The sequence below is a fragment of the Crocodylus siamensis genome, chromosome 3 (assembly GCF_052110815.1).
Source record: "Crocodylus siamensis isolate JL-2025a chromosome 3, ASM5211081v1, whole genome shotgun sequence".
Taxonomy (NCBI): Eukaryota; Metazoa; Chordata; order Crocodylia; family Crocodylidae; genus Crocodylus; species Crocodylus siamensis.
Window position 1 is genome coordinate 223,614,979 of NC_143397.1, and position 23,341 is coordinate 223,638,319.

The window sequence follows — 23,341 nt, forward strand, 5'->3', positions numbered from 1 at the left end:
TGTGGAAAGCCCAGGGAGGACAAGAGGAGGGCCAAATTACAACAAGGCCCAGATCAAACCACATCAGTATCATCTGTGAGGCTTGGGCTGTGGTGTAGGGAAGGAAAAGGAGCCACAGATAGCGCCCCTTGGTACTGGGGCAATAAATGGGCAGCCTCCCGCTAATTAATATCCATTAATTATTTAAGATCAAGGCATGGCAGGTGAGAAGGCAAGCCCATAACAGGAGGGCAGGGTCACCGATAGACGGACTCTAGAAGAGGCACTCCTGTCACAGGGGGGCATGGCCCTCTAGCCAGAATTACTTGAGACTATATTGACAACATTTTATAAAAGCAGGATGTTGGCTGCCATGGTTCCCCTGCTTTACCTGTGGCAAGCTATGGTGTTAGGTCTTTGTTGTGGCAGAGGTCACACTAGTCTTATGTAGAGTTTAGATTATAGTTTGTATAGGATGGTTTGGATAGATATGATCCTGCCTCAGGCAGGGGGTTGGACTAGATGACCTCTGGAGGTCCCTTCCAGCCCTACTTCTGTATGGTTCTAAGGAGACAAAGGTAACTGCTTTGGCTCTTGTTCTCCAAGTTAGACACACTGGGCTTGCAATTAACATTGCTGCTTGCAATGATATTAATGCTGCTGAGCATCATCTCTGGGGTGACAACCACCAGGAGAAATGAAAAGATCAGTAATGATGCAAACAGTAAGATTATTACTCAGTGGGTGTGTCTACATGAGACACTTTCCTGTGCAGTAAACTAATCTACTGCACAGTAAAGCATCAGTGTCTAGACATGAGCACCATTTACTGAGCAAGTAAATCAATCTACCGCGTAGTTAGCTGCTACCTGTAAATATCTAACAAATTAACTACGCAGTAGCACCTGTGTAGATGCTGACTGGGAGTAAATTTGCTCCTAGTCAGACCCAAAGGTAGAGGGCCACAAGGATTGGAGAGTCCCCTCAGTCTTGGTGCTACTCAACTCCCAGCTCCCCACCAGAAGCTGAGAGCTGAGCAGCACCTGGGAGGAGTTGCTCTCTGCTCTACCCCCGTACCAGTGCTGCTTGGCTCCTGGCTCCCCATAGGAGCTGGGAGCTGAACAGCACTAGCACTCAAGAGCTTTGTGCTTTCTTGCACAGCCTGGGACTAGTCAAGAGCTGTCCCACTTCTGGGTCAGCTTCCAACCAGCTTCAGGCTGCATGGGGATTTCGCTGAGCGGCTTGCCGCTAGTTGGGAACTGTCCCTCCCACCACCCAGAGTTGGCCAGGAGCTGGCCAGGTGTGGGACAGCTCTCAGCCAGCCCCAGGCTGCACAAGGAAGCCTCACTGGGCACAGGACTTGTCCCCATGTGCAGAGGCCAGGAGTGCTCTGCAGTAGCAGCTGTCTCCCAGCCAGAGCAGGAGGGGTGAGGCCAGCTCCTTGGAAGCAGAGGGAGGTGGTGGGGACAACACCGCCATGACAGCAGGGACTGAGGAGCTGTGGGTGGGCCAGGCCAGCAGTGCCTCCCCCACCCCCTGCCATCATGGTGGCAGCCCACTGTGCTACTGCCACCTGTCCGGAAGGCTCTTGGAGCACTCTGATTGGCTGCCTTGACAACCAATCAGTTTGAATAAAGCACTGTGGACAGACAGATAGACTAAGGCTTTTATAATATTAGAATACACTGAAACAAAATGTAGACACACTGCTGTTTCAATTCAAAAACATCACAGTGGTGGCACTGTCCACCTTTTGCATAATAGCTTAGTTGTTCTGGCACCCACTCAGACATGTTCTAGGACCTTCTCAGCATATAAAAGATTCAAACCTATACCAATTACTTCCCAAGAGGGTGTCTTAGTCAACAGGCTATAGGAAAATCTGGCTGGGGCACCCTCCATTCTTCTTGTTGAAACTAGGCTACTGTGCAGCCAAGAATGTAGGAGTTGTAAGTGACTTCATTTACAGGGCAAGAAAGTCATGGTCAGAGGTCACTTTCCCTCTCTGATCCCATAACTCTTGAATTCTGCAGCTTCTCCAAAATGACTAGAGAGTGCTGCCTCTGTAATTCATCCAGATTAGTCAATAGCTTTGTGGTTACAACTGTCTTTTAGGAAGTGGGAGATGTGAGTTGAATTTTCTCAGGTTGCTGAAAGCCTAGAGCACAGGTTTTCAACTACAGGGCAGATCCAGAGCAGAAAGCACCACCCCACTCTTTCTAACCAGGCAGCAGGAGCAGCAGCTAGGGACCTTTTTAAGTCTCCAAAGGAGGAAAGATTCACCTTCCCCTCCATGTTTGGAGGCACAACTCCTCTCTCCCCTCAGCCGCCAGCATCTCCTCCAATTCATTCCCTGCGTTCCCTGCTCCCCTGGGTGAGATAGCACTGCCCATGGTATCTTGAGTATGAAGGGGAGCTTCAGAGCCACTACATCCAGCTGTGCAAAGGTTGGGCTCCACCTGGGACAACAGCAGCAGCAGGTTCCCTCTACATGGTTCCCCACAGTGTTCCTTGCTAGCCCAAGAGCAAATGCAGGGACAGGAAACCTGCCCACCTGCTACCACTATTTCAGGTGGAATCTGGTCCCCTGTGCAGCCTGGCTAGAGCACCTCCGGTGCCCCTCTTACCTACAGGGTAGCAGCAGTGGCAGGTGGGGGAGAAGGTGGAAGAAGAGGGAAGGGTGTGCATCTGAGCAGGGAAGGGAAGTGGGAGGGAGGAGTTTGGGAGCAGGGGGGTACAGCCACACTTGCAGTCAGTCACTGCTCCCACAAATGCTTTGCCAAATCCTAGATCCACTTCTGCCCACTTCCCGCATGAGTGCTATAACCATATAGGGGTGTAGGTTGTAGCCATGTTGGTCTAAGGACATAGGCAGACTTGGTTCTTTGGGTGAATCTGGTATCTTTTATTACACCAACTTAAATAGTTGGAAAAATTTTTTTAGCAAGCTTTTGGGTTTAAAAACACCTCATCAGCTGAGAGCCTCTGCAGTTGGTGTGTGCTCTTCCTGGGTGGAATGAATAGTAAAGAAGCCAGAGGCTGGGCTGGTATGCATGCAAGACAAGCAGTCTCTCTCACAAGAAAACCACTCTCTCTCCAATCTCTCAGTTTTAATCCTCAAAGGGAACTTACAAAACACCTCTCAGATAGGAGCCTATGAACTTCACTTCATCAACCTCCTGGATACAAAAAATCATGGACTAAATATAGACATTGGATTTATAACACATTATAACCTGCCTGACATTTAACTCCCCAGGTACCTCTCACTATTCAACTGGTACATTCATCCCCTTTTTCTCTCCCCACACCCAGCCTGTCTCTCACTCACTGACTCTTCAGTTTACATCTTTACTAATTGCCTGTCTTGCATGCATACCAGCCTCTGGCTTCTTTACTATTTATTCCACCCAGGAAGAGCACGCATCAACTGCAGAGACTTCTGCAGCCTGACAAAGGGTTTTTAAACCTGAAAACTCGCTAAAAAAATTTTTTCCAATTATTTAAGTTGGTCTAATAAAAGATATCAGATTCACCCAAAAAAAACCTTGTCTGCCTATAACCAGACAAGCTACTACATAAAACATGGGGTACACTATGACAGTTGCTCAAACTGGCTCTTCTCAGAAGAAGACTCCATGCTGGGGGTTCTGAGCAGATGGAGGTACCTAATGTGCAGCCTTGGCTTAGGTGTCTAAGCTCCGGAGAAACACCCCTGTGCTTTGTGCTTCCTCCTGTCTAGCTCTGGGCAGCTTTCTGCTCCACATCCAGGTTCCCTGAAACATTTTTGGAGGCATCTATCATTCACTATTGCCTGCACATACGGAATGATAGGTGCTGCATATAACCCTATTTCCTTGAATCACCTTTTTGGGATCAGGCACCTCATCTTTAGGCATTGTTATGTCCAAACTGGAGGTGCCTAAAGGAATAATATGGATTTCATCCTCAGGCCAATTTTTAAAGGTATTTAGGCATATTCTGTGCAGTGTTACAAGACCTAAGACCTCAAAGATACTTAGGTAACGCCACTTCCAAGTCTTAGGTTCCCACAGGTCTCAGTCTTGAAAAGCTGAGCAGAGCAATGCCTATAAACTTCTGGGCATAAGACAAACTGTTGTAGAGAGAGCAAGTGATAGAGTTTGTAGATGTAAAGCAAAAGGGAAATGAGGACAGCAGATCTGGTCATGAACTGAACCTGTTATGAATGCAAATTATTGTTATGAATGTGAATGTACACTCAGTCCCCGTTTGAAAAGGCATTCTGGGTGTTGGATCATGGAGAAATCTGAGAGGATGCCATAGGACAGCTAGTGTTGACTATGGGTCCCACCCCACCACCTCCCTCAACCATGGACCATCCTATCTCATCTCTGATTCAATGATTTTGTGCCAAAGTATCAAGCATCGTTACCATAGCTCCTTCTTCCAGTTCTTTCATAGATTTCATAGATTTCATAGACATTAGGGCTGGAAGGGACCTCGGGAGATCATCGAGTCCAGCCCCCTGCCCAAAGGGCAGGAAGTCAGCTGGGGTCATAGGATCCCAGCAAGATAAGCATCCAATTTACTCTTGAAGGTGTTCAGTGTAGGTGCTTGAACCACCTCCGCTGGCAGGCTGTTCCAGACCTTGGGGGCTCAGACAGTAAAGAAATTCTTCCTTATGTCCAGCCTGAAGCGGTCTTTCAGGAGTTTGTGACCGTTCGACCTAATCATCCCTTGGGGCGCTCTGGTGAACAAACGTTCCCCCAGATCCTGGTGGTCACCCCTGATAAACTTATAGGTGGCCATCAGATCACCCCTGAGCCTGCGCTTTTCCAGGCTAAAGAGTCCCATGGCTCTCAGCCTGTCATCGTAAGATCTGTTTTCCTGACCTCTGATCATGTGCGTGGCTCTCCTCTGGACTCTCTCAAGCTTCTCCACATCCTTTTTGAATTGTGGAGCCCAAAACTGGATGCAGTACTCCAGCTGTGGCCTCACCAAGGCTGAGTACAAGGGGAGAATGACGTCCCGGGATTTGCTCGAGAAGCATCTATGGATGCACGCCAGCATTTTGGTCGCTTTACTAGCCGCAGCATCGCATTGCAGGCTCATGTTCATGCATTGCAGGCTCATGTTCACATCTGTGTCAAATTTCAATATTATATAAGTGGGTGGAATTGTCATATGGAAATATCCGCATCTTACTCAGGAGTGATATGAACTGTAGGGCAAGTTAAACTGTGCAGCAAAATCTACTCTCAATAGCAGCCTGACAACAAAGGCACAGTTGAACAAAGTGCACTTGTATGAGAAGTACCTTTCTCATAGGAAAGCAAGTGTTCAAAAGCTTAATTGCTCTTTTTTTCCAGGTGTTTGTATTTTGCTATACACAGCAGAGATAAATGATAATTAAAAATTTAAAAGATGCATTTTAAAAAAGTTTTGTAATATATAAAGGCAGTCTTTACATTGATACCATTTTGTACTCTTCTTCTTGAGTACAAATGCCTGTCTCCAATATAAAAAAAATCTAAGAAACAGAGAAGATGGAAATATGCAATTTAGACATTACTATAGCCACACTATCCAAATAAATTGCTTGTCCACTTCACAAGATGCCAAAAAAATTAGATCCAAGTTCTACTGCCTTCAAATGAAGAAAAATCAAGCTAATAAAAAGCTGAGTTTTAACCCCATAACAAGGAAGTTATGCTTCCTCAGTTACAGGATGAAGTATTTTGATTTTTTATGGCTAATTTCACAGTGCAACATGATGTATGCTAGCCAGAACAGCAACAGAGGCTGTTCTATTGTGAAAATTCATAGCACAAAATCCCAATATATGTATGTCAGTATGCATTAACATTCTAGTCTAAACCATACATCCTGTGTTGTCCCAGTAAACTCTATTGTCTCCAGAAAGACTTCTTTAAAAATGACATTCCTTTTTTCCTTGTTATATTTTTAGCCTAAAGCACCCAAGTGAAAAGCCTCTGAGTGCATTTTGCCTAATACATTTTAATTCATGTTTGTATAGCATACCATCAAAAGCATAATCCCACAGATACATTTATCAGTACACTTATATTTAATTTTACTTTGTATATTTTAAATACATCGTCCAAAGATTAAAGTTTCTATCACCTTGTGACAAAGATGGTTAATACTCCCCAGAACTTTAGCTGCAATTATTAGTTACCTCTAGAACAAAACAAAATTACTACTGGTGCACCAATAGAGATTTTTTGGGTCAATACCAATGGCTGATTTTTAACAAGCCATATTGGCCAATACTGAGCTGATTGTCAATATGCAGCCAGGCAGCTTGGAGAGCAGCATCCAACTGGTAAGTCTGTGGGATGGGGGGGCAGATCAAGGCCCCTGCAGTGAGAGAGGGAGTGGGCCTGGGGCAGGTGCTTCCCAGCCAGGGCAGTGTGCAGGAAGGAGCCATGAGTGGCTCATTTAGCGGGTATGGGGAGGGCCTGCCACTGCACACACCCCAGGAGGGCAGGGGAGGGGACTGTGTCCCTGGATCTGGGCACAGTGTGAGGGTGGGCTGCCTCTGTGGGCTGGGGCTGGGGCAGTGCCAGGCTCCTCCCAGTGTGGGGGGAGGGGATGGGTCAGGCTAAGCTTGGAATAGGTGGTGGTGGTGCTGGGAGCAGGGAGTATGGGGTGGGGGCTGCAGCCACCCCAAAATTCACTGTATCCCCCACAAACCTTCCCTCCCTGCACCACCACTGCCCACCCCAAGTGTATCCTGGCCCAATCCCTCTGCCAGGGAGAGCCCAGCACTGCCTCTGACCCTAGCCCACAGCAGCAGCCCCCCTGGCCCCAGATCAGGGGGCACATGCTTCCCATGCCTTTCTGGGGTGCATGCAGTGGCAGGAGCCACTCCCTCCCCTTCCCTGTGTGCCCTGAACAAGCTCTGTCCTGGCTGGGCAGTCCCTACCCCTGCCTCACCCCCACTCCCTGTCTCCCTCACTGCAGGAACTTCAGTCTGCCCTCCCCCAATACTCCTTCCTTCCCCCACACCCTTTCCCTCATAACAGACTTACCAGCCAGACCCAGCCCATATTACCGGGCTGTGCTCCTGGCTGCCTGTGTAGTGGTTGCACACATGCATGGGGCATTTATTCAGCACATTATCAGCCACATTGGCCAAAAAAAGCCGATTGTCGATACTGTCAATTTTCCTTATGTCAGCGCTGATCTGATATGGGACCTATGTATCAGTGTACCTCAAACGAATGCCTTGGCTATTTTTTGCTTATTAAGCATCCTTTCCATTTTCTTTTTTCTTATTTACTTTTTATTTTGCTTTAGCCTGCTACCTAGGTTATTTGCTGTTTCTGAAGCATTACATGAAGGCATGGTTTTTATAGTAACAGAAAAAGGAGACCCCAGAGGACCTAACAATCTAAGACCCCTTCCTACATAAAAGCCACAAGCTTTTAACTAAAATTAGGTACAGATACAGGCTCCTGTGTGGCCACTCCTGAGATTTAAATCTAGCCTATATTGCTCTAGTTTATGAATTGAGGAATCCATGGAAACCAGATGTGAAAACAAGCTCTAATCTTGATCACTTGACAAGAGTCAAGTCACTGGAACTGCTATAGAAAATAGAATATGCAGAAGCAGACTCTAAATTAGGAATAATTAAAGTGAACTAGGAAGAAATTTTGTTTTTCATCCCCTGTACTTGCTACAAATTCTCTTCTTAAATGCCAGGGTTTTTTCAGCCATGTGCAACAACATAGGTGGATAACAGAGGAGGTGAGATGCTTACCTGATAGAGGGTCATGAGGCTAAAAGCCTAGTATTAGGTATCAGAAGTTTTAGGTTCTGAGGTCCTAACTCTGCTATAGGCTTTCTATAATTTGGGAACTCTCTTAAGCCTTTCTGTGCTTCAGCTTTCCTACCTCTAAAATGGGGATATATTTCCCTTCCTCAGTATGTATTGTGAGGCTAGATTTGTTTGCATGAAAAATTTGTTCAAAACCCTTTGGAAGTACTACTTAAGAACAGTTGGAAAATACAATGCATGATCTACATTAAGGGTATCAAATTCACCCCACCTACCAGATCAGATTCAGACCATGGGGCACCAGACATGGTAGAAATCAGGTAAATACTAGCTGCAGGCGTTAATGCAGCCATCATTCACCCCCCGCTGCCCACACACATCCCAAACAGTGTCCCCTTCCCCAGAATTCAATGGTGCACCCAACCCCCGAACTCATGGTCCTTTTATGAGCCCCACACGCCACATGACACAGCTCTGGAGGCCAGATCTGACCTGCAAGCTGTATGTTTGACATTCCTGAGCTACACTAACAGTTTTATCACACTGTCTAATTGAGAATTCATATGAGGCCTCCATGCCAGCAGCACAGAATTAGGATGTTCAGAGTGGTCCTGAAACTGTTTCAGAAAGTGCTCAATATGAAAAAATATTGATTTATATTTTAATTCAATCAAATCAATAATCATTGACTGTATTCTTCAACCATCTTATAATTATTCAACAGAACGTTTGTAAACAGTATAAGAAATGAGTTTCTTAAGATTAGTGATGATATTTTGTTGAATTCCAGGCTCTCTCATTAGTTTAGTTAAAACTTTTATATACCTTAATGCATATAGTTTTTAGAAAAGTGAGTTGTTAAGGCAAAATTCTACTTCCTGACACGGTACAGGGCCAGCTTACATCTATGCTCTCTACTTCTGCTGTGGACTCTTTAGCCTGATATCAGCACTGCTGCTACTGACCCCCTCTGTTTTTCACAGTCACTTTTTACTTCTTTTTCTTGGAGTTCTTAAGAGAACTAAGTATGAGCCTGGACTTCATCATAAAATACACTGTATAAAACAGAGGACAAGAACACCGTCCCTGCTCCAAGGAACTTACATTCAAAATATAAAACAAGAAATGGATGCACACAGGAGGAGAAATACAATAAAACAATGGGATAATATTCAGTACAGAGACAGGCAATGGTCCCAACTGACCAAACTGCTATCAAGCTTTTTGAAGGTATCACAGTTAAAGCAGAATGTGAAAGAGATCATGAGGTGGTTTTGCAAGTGCTTCTGAAGATCATCTCCCAAGAGTTAGGGGCAGCTAATGGAGGGGTGCACATAAATAGCTTATGTTGTCCATGTGAGGGTCTAAGAGACTGCAACAATGTTCAGAGTGGGGCAAGGCTGCATTTGTCAAGACCAGAAAAACAGATGTTGCAGCAGTTGAGACAAAATAATGAGAATCGGTGCATATACACAAGACACTTTACTGCACATTACACTAAACTAATGCATAGTAAAGCATCACTATCTACATATGCAGAGTAATTACTGTGCAGTAAATTAGTCTAATGGATTGTTTTCTAGTACCTGTAGATACAGGTGGAAACAGTGATTTAAGTAATGCACCTTACCATATGGGTAGGCACTCACAGGGAACAAGTTGCTCCCAGTCAGCCTAGGCAACAGAGGGCCACCAGGGACAGTGAGAGCTATACCAGCTCAGCAGGATGCTGCCTTCCTGCCCTGCGGAGATCAGGACAGGTCCAATCTCTCTGTGGCTGGGAGGTGGTTGCCCAGCAGCCAGACAGGTCTCCCAGCCGTGTGGAGATCAGGATGGGTCCCAATCTCCACAGGGCAGCTCCCCACCGCTCCTCCCCCTGCTGCAAGCAAGCCTGATTTCTCCCTGGCTGGGACAGAGCTGGCCACCCAACCAGAATAGCTTTCCCCCTGCCTGCTAGAGCTCTGGGCTAAGCTCCCATTCATTCCCCCTGCCAGCCCAGGGCTGGCATCTGGGGGAGCCTGGAGCTTCCCCTGGCTGCTGGAGGGGGGTCAGAGCAGGACAGGAGCAGCCCAGTCCAGGGCTGCTCCTACTGGGCTTAAATTGCTTCCAATGAGGTGAATGTGTAGATATGCACTGGGGAGCATTTTAATGAACCTGAATTTTCTGCACAGAAAATTCAGGTGCATTAAGTGCAAGTGTAGACACACCCAGTTTGGACAAGAATTTTGGCTGAGTGGATGGATAGGAAAGGTTGTATTTCAGAGATGTCACACAATATTTGAAATATTTGGACAGTGCCTGGGTAAGGACCTAGACAGGCCCACATTGAAGATGAAGCCCTGGTACAGGAATGAGGGACACTACCATACAGGAGTGTTGTTTGGGTGCATCTTCAGGCACATTAAATTATGCCGCCATATGCATCTGAACATTCTGATCTCCATGTGGCTGGGAGAGCTGTCCTAGTTTCTGGGCAGCTGCCTCCCAGCCCCGTGGAGATTGGAACTCATCCTGTCAGCCAGGACAGCTCTCCCAATCACCTGGAGATCAGGACAGGTCCCAATTTCCACAGGGCTGGGAGGCAGCATCCCACTGAGCTGGGGCAGCTCTCCCCACCCCTTGTGGCCCCCTGCTACCTAGGCTGACCAGGAGCAATTTGGTTCCGGTCAGCATAGATTCATAGATGTTAGGGTCGAAAGGGACCTCAACAAATCATTGAGTCTGCCCCCCTGCCTAGGCAGGAAAGAGTGCTGGGGTTGGATAACCCCAAGCAGATGCCTATCCAGCCTTCTCTTAAAGACCCCCAGGGTAGGGGAGAGCACCACCTCCCCTGGAAGCCCATTCCAAATTTTGGCCACTCTTACCAGGAAGAAGGTTTTCCTGATATCTAGCCTAAATCTGCTCTCTGTCAATTTGTGATCATTGTTCCTTGTTACCCCAAGAGGCGGCATGGTGAACAGAGCATCTCTGATCCCTTGCTGCATGCCCCTAATGAATTTGTAGGTGGCCACAAGGTCGCCTCTCAGCCTTCTTTTGCAGAGGCTGAAGAGATCCAGGTCCCTCAGTCTCTCCTCATAGGGCTTGTGTGCCTCTATATGTGCACTTTGGCATATTAGTTTGATGTGCCAATTTCTAGTACCTGTATTTATAGGTACTAGAAAATGGTGCATTAGACTAGTCTACTGTTCAATAATTGCTGTGCATGTGTAGACAGCGATGCTTTACTGTGCATTAGATTAGTCTAATGCACAGTAAAGCATCTTATGTAGATGCACCCTTTGTCCACCATCACTAAGGTGAGAGAAACCTTCAGGAGATTATCAAGGACTCTGTTTTTGTCATGCTGAGCTGGAGATGTCAGGGAGACAGGCTGAGATTACAGTTTGGACAAAAGCAGACAGTTCTGTAGCAAAGAATAGACTTGTGATTTCATCAGCACAAAAATGGTAGTTGAATTTGTATTTGTAGACAACGTTATCCACAGAGAAGGTGTAGAAGCAGAAGGAAAGGCATAGTTAAAATGTCATTTGACACTTCAGTAAGGGTGGTTTCAAGTGGGAGAGGCAAGTATAGTCAAGGGTGTTGTGGGGGGTTGTTTATTGTTTTTAAGAGGGACAGACAAAATGTATTTGTACTGTGACAGAAAAGAACAGAATGAAAGGCTTTGAAAAAGGCTAAATTTCCTGACCCATGGAGAGCCCCATAGGCCAGATATGATGGCTCCATGGGCAGGAAGTTGAGTACCACTGGTGTAGTTATATTCTAAATGTGCTTCTGCCATGCAGGTAGAGGCAGACTGCAGAGATCCCACCTATAGTAGAGCTATGGGATCCTCACTTGACTGATAGGTGAGCAGGTATCCAAAGCACCAGCCTGCAGAAGTCTCTGATATACCTCCTTTATTCAGGCTTGGCTCATGGAAGAGGGCAGGTCCCAGGTGAAGCTTATAATAAAAATATACCCTCAATATCAGGTTATTTTTTAGCAGTGTAATTACCATACAATACTTCATTCAGGACTGGGCTTTGGGGTAATGAAAAAGCTACTGTAGTTATATGCAGGAAATTCCAGTATTCCAGTAGTGTCTGCAATGTGGTAGGCACTGTCCACACAAACAGAATACTCTTGGCTTCTACCCATTTAAATATCTACTCTGTGCTGTTAACTAGGGAGCACGTTAGTGGATCTAGGATACTTTGCATGGTGAACCTCTCTGATTGTTATTCAAAGTGTCCTGTTGGAGAGGGGGCACAGAACAGTCAAGAGGTAAGGCAGGAACTCTGTGAATGTGGAATCCGCAAAATTAAGAGGGGGTGGTGGGTGGGATTCCAGCCTTGAAGACAGAAAACCCCAACCACTCTACACTGCTCCTATGCCCTGCGTTTTCCCTGAAAGAAGCTGTACCCCGATGTGGCACTTTTCCTATCTCCCTGTGAGAAAGATGAAAGCACAGAGGCTGAGAAGGGCCAGAGCATTGCAAGGAATGGCCTCTCCTTCTCTTCCACTCTTGCACATTCACCATGGCCGGGGTGACGCATAGGGGGTGCATGCAGGTGCCCATGCACCCCCTGCACATGGCACATGTGAACACCCTACTGTCTGCAAACAGTCTGCAATCTGTGTTGGCTGCCGCTGCTGCTGCCAGCAGCAGCTGCGGGTGGTTGCCAACCCTTGGTCGGCACTGACCACCCTCCCCACCACTGCTGACAAAGCCGGTGGCAGCTGTGATAGTTCCCCTGCTTACCGCCACCATGCTCCTGCCGCTCCCGCCACCGCTGCCGTGCTCCCGCTGCCACCATGCCCCCCCAACCACCAGGGGCACAAGTCATTCATGACCATGGCTCTTGGTCTCTGTGCCTAGTCATACTTAATCTAAGTCCATTCATAATCTCAAATTCATAACTGTCTATGGCTCCCTCTGCCTAAGTAGGTAACAGTACAATGGGTTCTAATGCACAATTCATACAATCATGCCTCTTGCCATGCCACAAGTGCATGGCAGAAGGGGTGATTAGGGAATTGCTCATTAGATCCCATTGTGCTTACTGCTAATGCAAGAGGTGCCCAATCTTGGGCTCCTTCTGCACTGACAAGAAGAAAACTCTATGGGCTTCTAGCCACGAGGTCACCCCCCACAGCTGGGAGATCATCACTGTGGTGATTTCCCTGTACTGAAAGTTTCATACAGCCGCAGGACAGGGAGATTGTCAGAACTCCTGGAACCTAGAGTCTACAGCTGCTGGGGCTGAGATCCACCCCTGCAGCTGAGAGCGCAGAGCTGATAGGGCTCCCAGCCACAGGAGAGTCCCTGCTATACATGCAAATTAAAACTCAATAGCAACTAGCTATAAAGTGAGTACACATTTCCAAGGTCTAACTTCATAGCTGGTTGGAACTTTTTATGGTGTGATAGCTACTTTGCACGTGTAGATGGTCTCCTGGTAACTACACGATTAACCAGTTAATTGTGCAATACCTGTACCATATAGAGGAGGCCTATATGTATTTTACACAGGAGCAAGATAGAACACCTTATATAGGTAACTGCCAATCTTTGTTGCCTACTTTAAAGTGTGTCTAAAAATCATTGCACAAACATTTTCAGTTTCCTAAAAGCAAAAGTCCTTCCCCCTGAGCAGTGTGGTGACTATTTATATTCAGAAGGAGAAAAATAAAATGTGCTAAAAGCAGAGAACAAGAGTACAGTTGGTACACACACACACACAAAACATCTTTTGTAAGGTTTTTAACAACAAAGAACTAAATCTTTGTTTGGGTGCTGAAGTATACAATGTAAAATTCCTGGTGTTGCAATTTCCATTCTAGCCACAAGCTAAAAAAGCAGGTATTTGTAACTGCTGGGAGTTAGTGATATTCTTTTCTTATAAGATTAAGCAAGCAGGAAACCTTAAATCTCTGACATGACAGGAGCAACCCAGGCAATACAGTGAGCAAAAGGTTATTTTTATATGCCTTAATCATACCTGTGAAGAGCCAAATCTAGCTTGCTTACTTTCTATTCTATTTCTATACAGAAATTCCACCTAAATGCAGTGGGGATTTGGAAATATTTGGAGTTGGTCCAAAATAAAAGAAATGAATGTGCCCAAACTGAAAGAAAACTCTGTTAAGAATACATTCTCTAAAAAACAAGTCCCACTGCTGTTCTTTTCAATTAGGCAAAGTTCATTGCATCTCTGTAAGAGCTACCTGACATTATGATATTACAGCTCTTTTATGATGTTTGTCTGGGGGCTGTTGGCTTAGAAACAGTATTTAAAGGTCTGTTTCTTGGGAACTGGCTTATAGGTATAGATATATGCATTATAAGGGGTCAAGATGGGCAGCAGGGGTTAAATGGATTTCTAAAGAGCTTGGGAGATACAAACACAGCTTCTCATGGCCCTGGAAGCAGATGGGCTGCCTAGCACAACAAGGCCAACATGGCCTGAGAATTGAGGGTGGCATGCCATAACACGAGATCACAGCCTTCAAGGCAGACAGGTTGTCTAATACAACAAGGACACACAGCTTGGGAACCAGAGTAAGTAGTACCACACTGTCCCATAACACATGATAAGTGACACTAGCAACAAGACCTCAGAGAGCTAAGTCCTGGTTTGGGGGGAACAGACCAAATTAGGACAAGGCCTGGAAGGCTATGTGCAGGTGTAATCACAGAGAGACAACCAACCAGAGATAGCCACGGACAAAGAGTCATCAGGAGTCATCAAGGGGGAAGAAGAATACAAAAGCAGAGACTTGAGAGTAACAAAGGGTTCCTCCTTGTGGTCCCTCCTTTTGTCCTGTCCCTCCCTGTTTTGCTCCCTGAGCAGGGTCCCCATCCCTATCCCCTGGGAAGGGTCCCTGAGGCCACCATGGACCAAGGGCATACTAGCAGCCTGTCTCATGCACCCTACTGGACATTCCACCTTCAGACTGCTGACACATAAGAGAGAGAGCTTCAGAGTGGAGCCTGCACCCTGACCAGATGTACTTTGACTCTGATGACAGCCCTAGGATTGGTAGATATAAAATTGTTTGATTGTTTCTCTTGTTGCTTTTTTGTTCTTACTCTGTATCAATACATTTGCTTATGATCAACTGGCAGGTGTTGTGGTTGGTCTGAGGGTTGTGTTTGCTCAGAACAAAGGTATGGAGCAGGGGTGTCCAAACTTTTTGAATGTGCGGCCGAATCATGAACTTTTTATCACCCAGTGGACCAACGAGCCATATTTAAAGACCTCATAGGAAGCGGTATTCACATCACCCCACCTCCTATCCTCCAAAACAAAAGTACAGTGTTTACTTTCATTTCCCATCACAGCACCTCAGGCCTCAGAAAACAGCTTGGAGGGCCTCATGGGCCTGTGGGCCATATATTGGACAAGCCTGGTATAGAGGCTGGGTTCCTAAAATTCAGTCCAACAGGAGTTTTCAGAAAGGTCATTAAAAGGAAAGCGAACTAAAGCTCAAATGAACATCTCCCATTTTTTCTCCCCTCTGATGACTCTTCATCTCTGGGCATTGTTGACTGGTCTCCCTGTGATCATACTGTCCACATTCTATTCTGCCAGCATTATTTCTTTGTTCCAATAAACCCACCACATGTACACATCTTAATTTGGTTATTTACTGGGCCTCCTATTTTGGTCTTTTTGCCAAAGCTGGAAATCCCAGGGGCTTTGTGGTTTGGCACTGTGATCCAGTGCCATCTCATCTCATGTTATAGAACAGTGTGGTACATGCCTTCAATTTCCCAGCCTGTGTGTCTGTTGGTTTCAGACACAGTGGGCACTGAAGAAAACTTTGTCACAAAAAGGCTTTCAGAAACCAATTAATGCTAGCCATTCCCCTGGACCATTGTTCTAATGCAATATCTACTTTATCTACAAGCCAATTCCCAAAAGTAAAATTGTAAATACCATTTTCTAGCCACCAGTTCTGAGATAAAATTTATAGAATTTAAATATATATAAATTTAAATGATATGCAGTCATTTGAATATATATAAATTTATAGAAGTCAATTTGCTATATTTTTAATAGAATGTATGTCTATGGTGCCGATAGCAGTGGTCTTCACCTGCTCATTCTTTGCCTGGGCAGTTTGGTAAGTCACCAGTGTGGCAGGAAGCCACCTTTGTTTCTCCCCAAAATCTCTGCTCTGTGACAATTTGATTAGGATGGTCCCAGCAGAGGAGACACAACTTTACCCTATCTCTTTAGGTAACCTGAGATGGATACATTCCTGAGGGAGGGGGGAAACCTGCTCCCTCTGCCTACGCGACTGGTATCAGCTACCTGGGTGAGGGGCTTCTACCTGGTGGGCTAGAGTCTGCCTGGCAACTAGTGATGTATTTCAAATTGGTTGGCTGACAGCCAACAGGTGCTGGCCTCCATTGGACCAGGTGAATGAGGTCACAGGGGCTATATAAGTTAAGACTGCCCAGGAGGAGGGGGCAGCAGCCATGCGGGGGACTCAGACTTAAAGAGGAGTTTTACCATCTGAAACTGGCTCTCTCCCCCATAACTCATGAGCTGGGAACAGCCTGCCTCCAGAGGGAATCTCCAACAGCCTCTGGATGATGCTTGTGAGTAAGCTACTTGAGATCTGATTAGATATATAGCTGGTAGTAACTCAGATGCATGATCAAAAGGCTACCTCAGCCAGACTATTTTGCTCTATGGGATTTCTATAATATTGCTCTATCTTGTACCCTATTTTTACCCTACCCCTGTAATCAATAAAGTTCTCCTTTGTGACCAGTGTAGGAGACTTCTTGAGGGGTGGATCTAAATTATACCTAAGAGGCTCCTTAGGTCTGCGGACTAAGGGAGACTTTCCATTTTGGCCCCGATTTGGGGAAGTGCCCCAAGTGCCGGTACTGGCTCGAGTACCCATAGGACTATTAGGCCTGTGTTTCCCCAAGGACACAGGGCTGAGAGAGTCCCTTCTCGGGGTGGTGGCAGCTTACATTACCTCCAGGCTAGCAAGTGTGTTCCAGGAAGGGGGTCAGCCAGATGCGAGGTATCCCTAGGGAGGCACTCGGAGCCTGGAAGGTGGTCAGGCACAGTGGGGGGGCTCAACGCAGGAGTGCCCCCTACTGGCCCAACACAACCAGAATATACAGAAAACTCTTTTAGACATGCATCGGTGAGCAATGATGACAACATTGCTATTTTGAAAACTGTGCATACACAGGACACATCAACACGTTCTTTAATCCACCGCAATTATGGCGCATTTAGTACCTGTAACGACAGATACTAACTTAATGCACAGTGATCACTGCTACTGAGCATTAGCACAGATAAACATTTTATTTGTCATGCCACTATGAATTAGATTAAATCTATTGTGCATTGGCACATTAGCATGGGTTTAGCCCACTGCGCTAATGTGCAGTAGAATTAGTCTTCTGCACTTGAAGCATATCATGTAGATGTGCACAGAATCCAATATTATATCTATTGCCATAGGAAACATAAGGAAACCTCATAGAGGAGTCATGGTTGTAAAGTTAGATCTTCCCGAAGACTCTTTTTATGCACCCGTTTCAGTCTGGAAGCCAGACCCCATTTCCCTTTTCACAGTAATCAGATTTTGGTAGCCTCCAGTATTCGTATATAATAAAGGGCTTAGTCCATCTGTCTGTCTATCTGTAATGTTCTTGGAGCACTCTGATTGGTTAGTGAAATAACCTATCCAAGTATGGAGTGCTGCCATGACAGTGGGGATGGAGTGGCGGGGGGGTGCTTCACCCCCACCATCATGGTGGCACTCCACTGCCTCCAAAGAACAGGGCCAGGGTGGGGGGAGGGGACGAGGCCAGCGGTGCTAGAGGTGGCAGCAGCACAGTGTGCTGGAGGAGGGGGATAGGGGATGGCAGGGCAAGCTTGCCCTCACCCCCGCTCCTGGGACACAGCAGCAATGCAGGGTGGTGGGTGGCGATGCTGCGTTGCTGCCCCGCCCCCCCATCATTCTTGACAGGCAATTGGTTAGTATCAGCATAACTACCACAGCCACCTTGTGAAATGGTGGATGAATGTATATTAATTTACTATTTATAAGTATTACGCATGTGTTGTCTGCAAGTCCATCAGTAGCTCAATTTGAGTTTTTTACTCAAAGAAAACATTACATCTCTGAGATACTTTATAAACAGGGCAGGCTTTAGGCTGTTCAACACTTAATATGTTGTTTAGAACTTCACCAAACTTTAACTGTTAGGCCTGAAATGTTCTCTTCTGGATAGCAGTGTAATTTGGGGGAGGCTGATAGAGTTTAACCAACTAAAAACATCTCTAAAGATTTCATCCTTACTGAGCATGCTCCAGTCTCTTTGAGATTCTAGCACTCGCTCAACTGTTTATGCACCATCCTGATAAGGTGACTGAGCCTGCTGTATCCCCTTAGCAACTGAACCTGCTCCATCCTATAGTTACCAGACTGAAGTCATATTTTCCCAGAAATGGCTGCTTCCAGATCGAGTAGGACCAGGCTCTGGAACTAAGAAAAGAGTCTGTTTATCCTCTGCCTTTGTGGTCCTCCATCCCTGCTGTCATGCAGGAAGCATGGAGTAGGAAATTATCCGATTCAAACACAGAAGAGAAGAATTAGACCTTCAGTAAGAGGAGCAGGAGCCTGAAACTGGAGGGTAGGGCTGGGAGCCAAGGAAAGATGGAGACTAGCAGGGGAAGGGCATTTGGACTAGGAGCCACTGAGGTAACAGAAAGGACCTAGGTGCAAAGAAATGCATCTGTTAAGGGATGAAGGTATGAGGAAAGAGCTTATACTAAGTGGGCAAAGAAACAGAGACAAAGAGCTGACATGGAAGTACATTGATATTGAATGAGAAGCCTAGAGTGGTGGAGATAAATGGGGGAAGGGGAGAGAAATCAGACATAAGGTCAAGTACGGGGACTGAAGGCTACAGAACAAGGGCTGGAAAACTAAGTCAGAATTGCAGAGAAATAGTTTTTTTAAAGACCTGAGCCTTTCTTCCCAGAAAAATGGAAAAGCTAAAGCTTACACTTGCTCCTGTAGAGAAAGCAGATGTGACGGGCTAGCTGGCTGTGACCTAGCCCAGGGGTTTTGAAAGGGCAAAAGATGATTGGAGGACTTAGGATTCCCTTTCTGCACCAATCAGGCCACAGAGACTCACCCACCGTGTCCCCTGATTGGCTCCTTGTGTCACCTGGAGGGGATAAAAGGGGCAGTGTGGCTGACTCAGGAGGGACCAGTGAGGGACCACATGGAAGGAGCTTCAAAGAGCTGGCAAGAGCTGAGCCAGTGGGGCAGGAGCAGTTGCCCCAGAAGAGCCTGAAGGAGTCAGCCCTGCAGGAAGCAGTTGGACCATCAGCAGCGCGGCGTGCAGCCGGCAGGAGAGGCTCCCCACTGGGCTCTAGGATCTCCTACAAGAAGCTGCAGCCAGCAGGAGAGGCTCCCCAGCTCCAGCAAGGATCTAAGCAGCGACCTGAGAGGTTCCCAGCTCTGCTTCCAGCTCCTCCAATCAGAGGCCAGGCAGCATGATGTGAGGCCAGGGCTCTGGGAAGGTCAAGACCCCTAACAGCCTGGAGCAGTACCAGCACTGGTGGCTGTGTGGTAGCATTTCTGGCTACCATATGAGAAAGAAGAGTTCAAATCCCAGCTGGGGTGAGTAAGCTAACAAGAAGTACATCTTCTTGCAGTGGAAAGGGGCCATTGTGTCTTATTTTGTGCCTTTTTATATTTCACCAACCTGTATTTGTTTGTTCTGCTGTTTGTGTTTTATATTTTGTTAATCCTGTCTTTTGTCAATGATTGCAAGTGTCTAACCTTTGCTGAATCCTGCCCCTTTGGGGCATTGTAGTGTCCCCTTTACTCCGTAGTTTATACTAGTTATGTTCCAGTACTGTTCTCTCATTAGAAGGTATATGGTTAAGTCCCCATTGGTGGTCTGGCTCTGCTCTATAGGGGGAGGAGAGTCCCTACACCTCCCACAGCGCTTGTGCACCTACTTTGATCCCTTTAACTGGAGAGGGGGTACTTCTTGGAGTACCGCCTGGGTTACATAAATAATGAAAGCTAATACCCATCCTATAGATTGGCACCTGGGGTGAGGTCCTGGCCCCAGTGAAGTAGATAGGAATTTTGCCATTGACTTAAAGGAGCCAAGATTTCAATCCTGATTTCTAATGGCAGGTGGCAAAAATTGTCCTGTGCTAATGGTAAAGGTCCAGCATCCAAAAGGATTCTACTTCCATAAATAACATGAATTATAAATACTGAGGACAATATTTTGAAACTGATTTCATCTCTGTATTTTCAAGAATCTCTTAAGATGATTATGAATTAATGATAACATCATACTGGATAGCTTGTCACACTAAATCGTAGCTTAAACCAGATACCACTTCTGAATATGATGAAATCCTTATTTCTACCTCCAGCCATGCCTGTAACTGTCATTAGTTTGTATTGTTTTCATCATGCTGTGTTTTACCTGGCAACTTTCAGCATGGACAACAGGAAAGGTTACTTTAGTTTCTGATCCTTAAAGGAGACACCTACTCAGACTTTCTAAAAGGAAAAGGGAGTTTTGGCCCCTCTTGATTAAAACATTTTGCCTTAACAAACACAGGTGACAATGACATCAAGTGATCATTATTAATAACTCCTTATGTAATCTGCTGAAGGATAAAGAAACAGATGTAACTCAACGTATTAGAGAAGGGGATTGTTGATAAATTCCATTGTAGGGCTGCTGAAGACTTAAAGGAGGGAGTTCGGGGTGGGATTCATAATTTCACAGAAGAATTGAAGAAGTCATGAAATGGAGGTTAAAAGAATAAAGTCAATAGACCACTTTCAATTTAAATATTAACATCTACATCAACAAAATGTCCATTCCAAAATCAGGAAATAGAAGCATTAAGGTTGCGTGTGACCTCTCTTAGCCTAGCCAGAGTGAGAAAAAAATCTAGGAGGGAAGCTGAGCACATGCCTCCCCAGCAAGTAAGCCTACAGGGGAAAGGGCAGGGGGAGGGAAAAGGGCTGTGGTGAGAGGAAGGGAGTGGGGCTGGGGTTAGGGCAGGCACTGCCCAGCTGGGGTGGGGTGGGGTGTGGGATGGAGCCATGGCTCCTCTAGGGGGTGCAGGGAGGGGGTGATGGCTCCCACCACTGCACATGGCCTGGAAGGGTATGGGGGGGCCCGTGCTCCCAGATCTGCGTGGGGGAGGGCAGGTTGTTGCTGCAAGCTGGGACCTTGGTGGCATAGGGCTCTTCCTGGAGGGGGTTGAGCTGCACTGCACTCAGAGCTGGCAGTGGTGGCACTGGGAGCAGGGAGTAGCAGGTGTTATGGTGAATTTTGGGGTACTTGCAGCTCCCCCGCATAGCCTCCTCCCAGCACAGCCACTGCCCACCCTGAGCACAGTGAGGCCCAAGTGCCCCTTCAGGAAGAGCCCAGCTCTGCCCCAGCACCAGCTCTCAGTGGCAGCCTGCCTGCCCTGTGCAGATCCAGGGGCACATGCCCCACATGCCTCCTGGGGTGCATGTAGCAGCAGGAACCATACCCCCCAGATAAGTCGCTTGTGGTTCAGTCCTACGCCCCGCCCCACCCCAGCTGTGTAGTGCCTGCCCCTCCCCCAGCCCCAGCCCCACTCCATCCTTCACCACTGCATGCGCGCCCCTCACCACCCCTGCTGCAGCTGCTGGAAATCTCATGGCCCTCCTGCTGCCCTGTGTTTGTGGGGGCTAAGCCCTGTTAGCCCCCCTTTCCACCGCCTGTGTCTCTGAGTGTACATTACAAATGATCTTCAATTACACAGAGTCATAAAACAGTAGAGCTAAAAGAGACATCCAGAGTTCATCTAGTCCAAACCCCAGCCCAAGGCAGGATCATCCCTATCCAAACCACCCTATACAAACCATAATCTAAATTCTACATAAGACTACCATCAACTCTGACACAACACAGACCTAACACCTTAACCTACCACAGGCAAAGCAAGGGAACCATGGCAGCCAATGTCCTGCTACTATGAAATGTTGTCAATATTTGCTCAAGAAAGTGTGGGTGTGGCTATGCCCCCTACTACAGAAGAAGGCAAAAACCTGCACACTCCATATCAATCGGACTATAGGGTAAAATTCCTTCCTAACCCCAAATATGGTAAAATTCCTTCCCAACCCCAAATATGCCTTATAGACAGGAACCTCCAGCTTTGGTTGCAGCAGGAGCATTAGCACACCCCAGTCAAAGTCCCCAGCCTTGGCTGCAGCCAACACTCAACACCTTTGAAGAAGGCTTGAAAATGACACATGACACATGTAGCAAAACATGGGGAAACAGCTGGGGGACATAAGCAAAGCCCAGAAGTATAGGAAATACCCATAGTAGAACATAGGCATAGCTATGTCTAGATCATCCCTAACCAGTTGCTGTCCACCTCATTTTGAACAACTCCAGTAACTGTGTCCACAGCTTCCACTGCCTCACTGGTCTAACAGTGAAAAAAAAATTCCGGATATCCAATCTAAACTTACTTTGCTGCAACTTCAAGCCATTTATCTGCATCCTTCTCTTGCAGTGAGAGAAAAAAGGTGCTTTCCCTTTTCTTAATGGTAGCAAGTATTTGAAGACTGCTATCCTGTCCCTTGTTATGTGCCTTTTCCATAAGCTGAACATGCCTAGTTCCTTCAGCCTCTCCTTGTATAACTTGCCTTTGTTGCCTGCCCATGGACCCTCTCTAATTTCTCCACATCCTTCTTAAAATGCAGAGCCCAAAAATGAACACAGTACTCCAAATGAAGCCTAACCAGCACTGAGTAGAGACCTTCTGCATCTTGCGCTTAATGCTTCTACTGATGCAACCCAAAACCACATTTGCCTTTTGTACAGCTGCACCATACTGCAGACTTACATTGAGTCTGTGAACCAAGACTCCCAAGTCTGTTACCATAGCTCTTTCATCCATCCAAGTTCACTCATTTAATATTTGTGTTTTTGATCATTCCTTCCAAGGTGTAGCAACTTGCATTTGTCTGCATCAAACTTCATCCTATTAGCTCAAGCCCAGCTTTCCAATCTGTTAAGATTCATAGTTTCATAGTTTCTAGGGTCGGAAGGGACCTGAGCAGATCATCTAGTCCGACCCCCTGCCATGGCAGGAAAGAATACTGGGGTCAAACGACCCCAGGAAGGTGTTCATCCAGCTTCCTCTTAAACACCCCCAGGGTAGGACCACTTCTCTTGGAAGTTGGTTCCAGATCCTAGCTGCCCTGACTGTGAAGTAGTGCCACCTGATATCTAACCTAAACCTACCCTCTGCCAGCTTGTGACTGTTATTCCTGGTCACTCCTGGCAGTGCTCGGGGGAACAGGGACTCCCCCAATGCCTGCTGATCCCCCCTGACTAGTTTGTAACAGGCCACTAGATCTCCCCTCAGCCTTCTCTTGTGGAGGCTGAACAGGTTCAGGTCCTGCAGCCCCCTGATCATGTGGGTGGCCCTCCTCTGGACCCTCTCCATGTTGTCCACTTCCCTCTTGAAGTGTGGCGCCCAGAACTGGACACAATACTCCAGCTGCGGC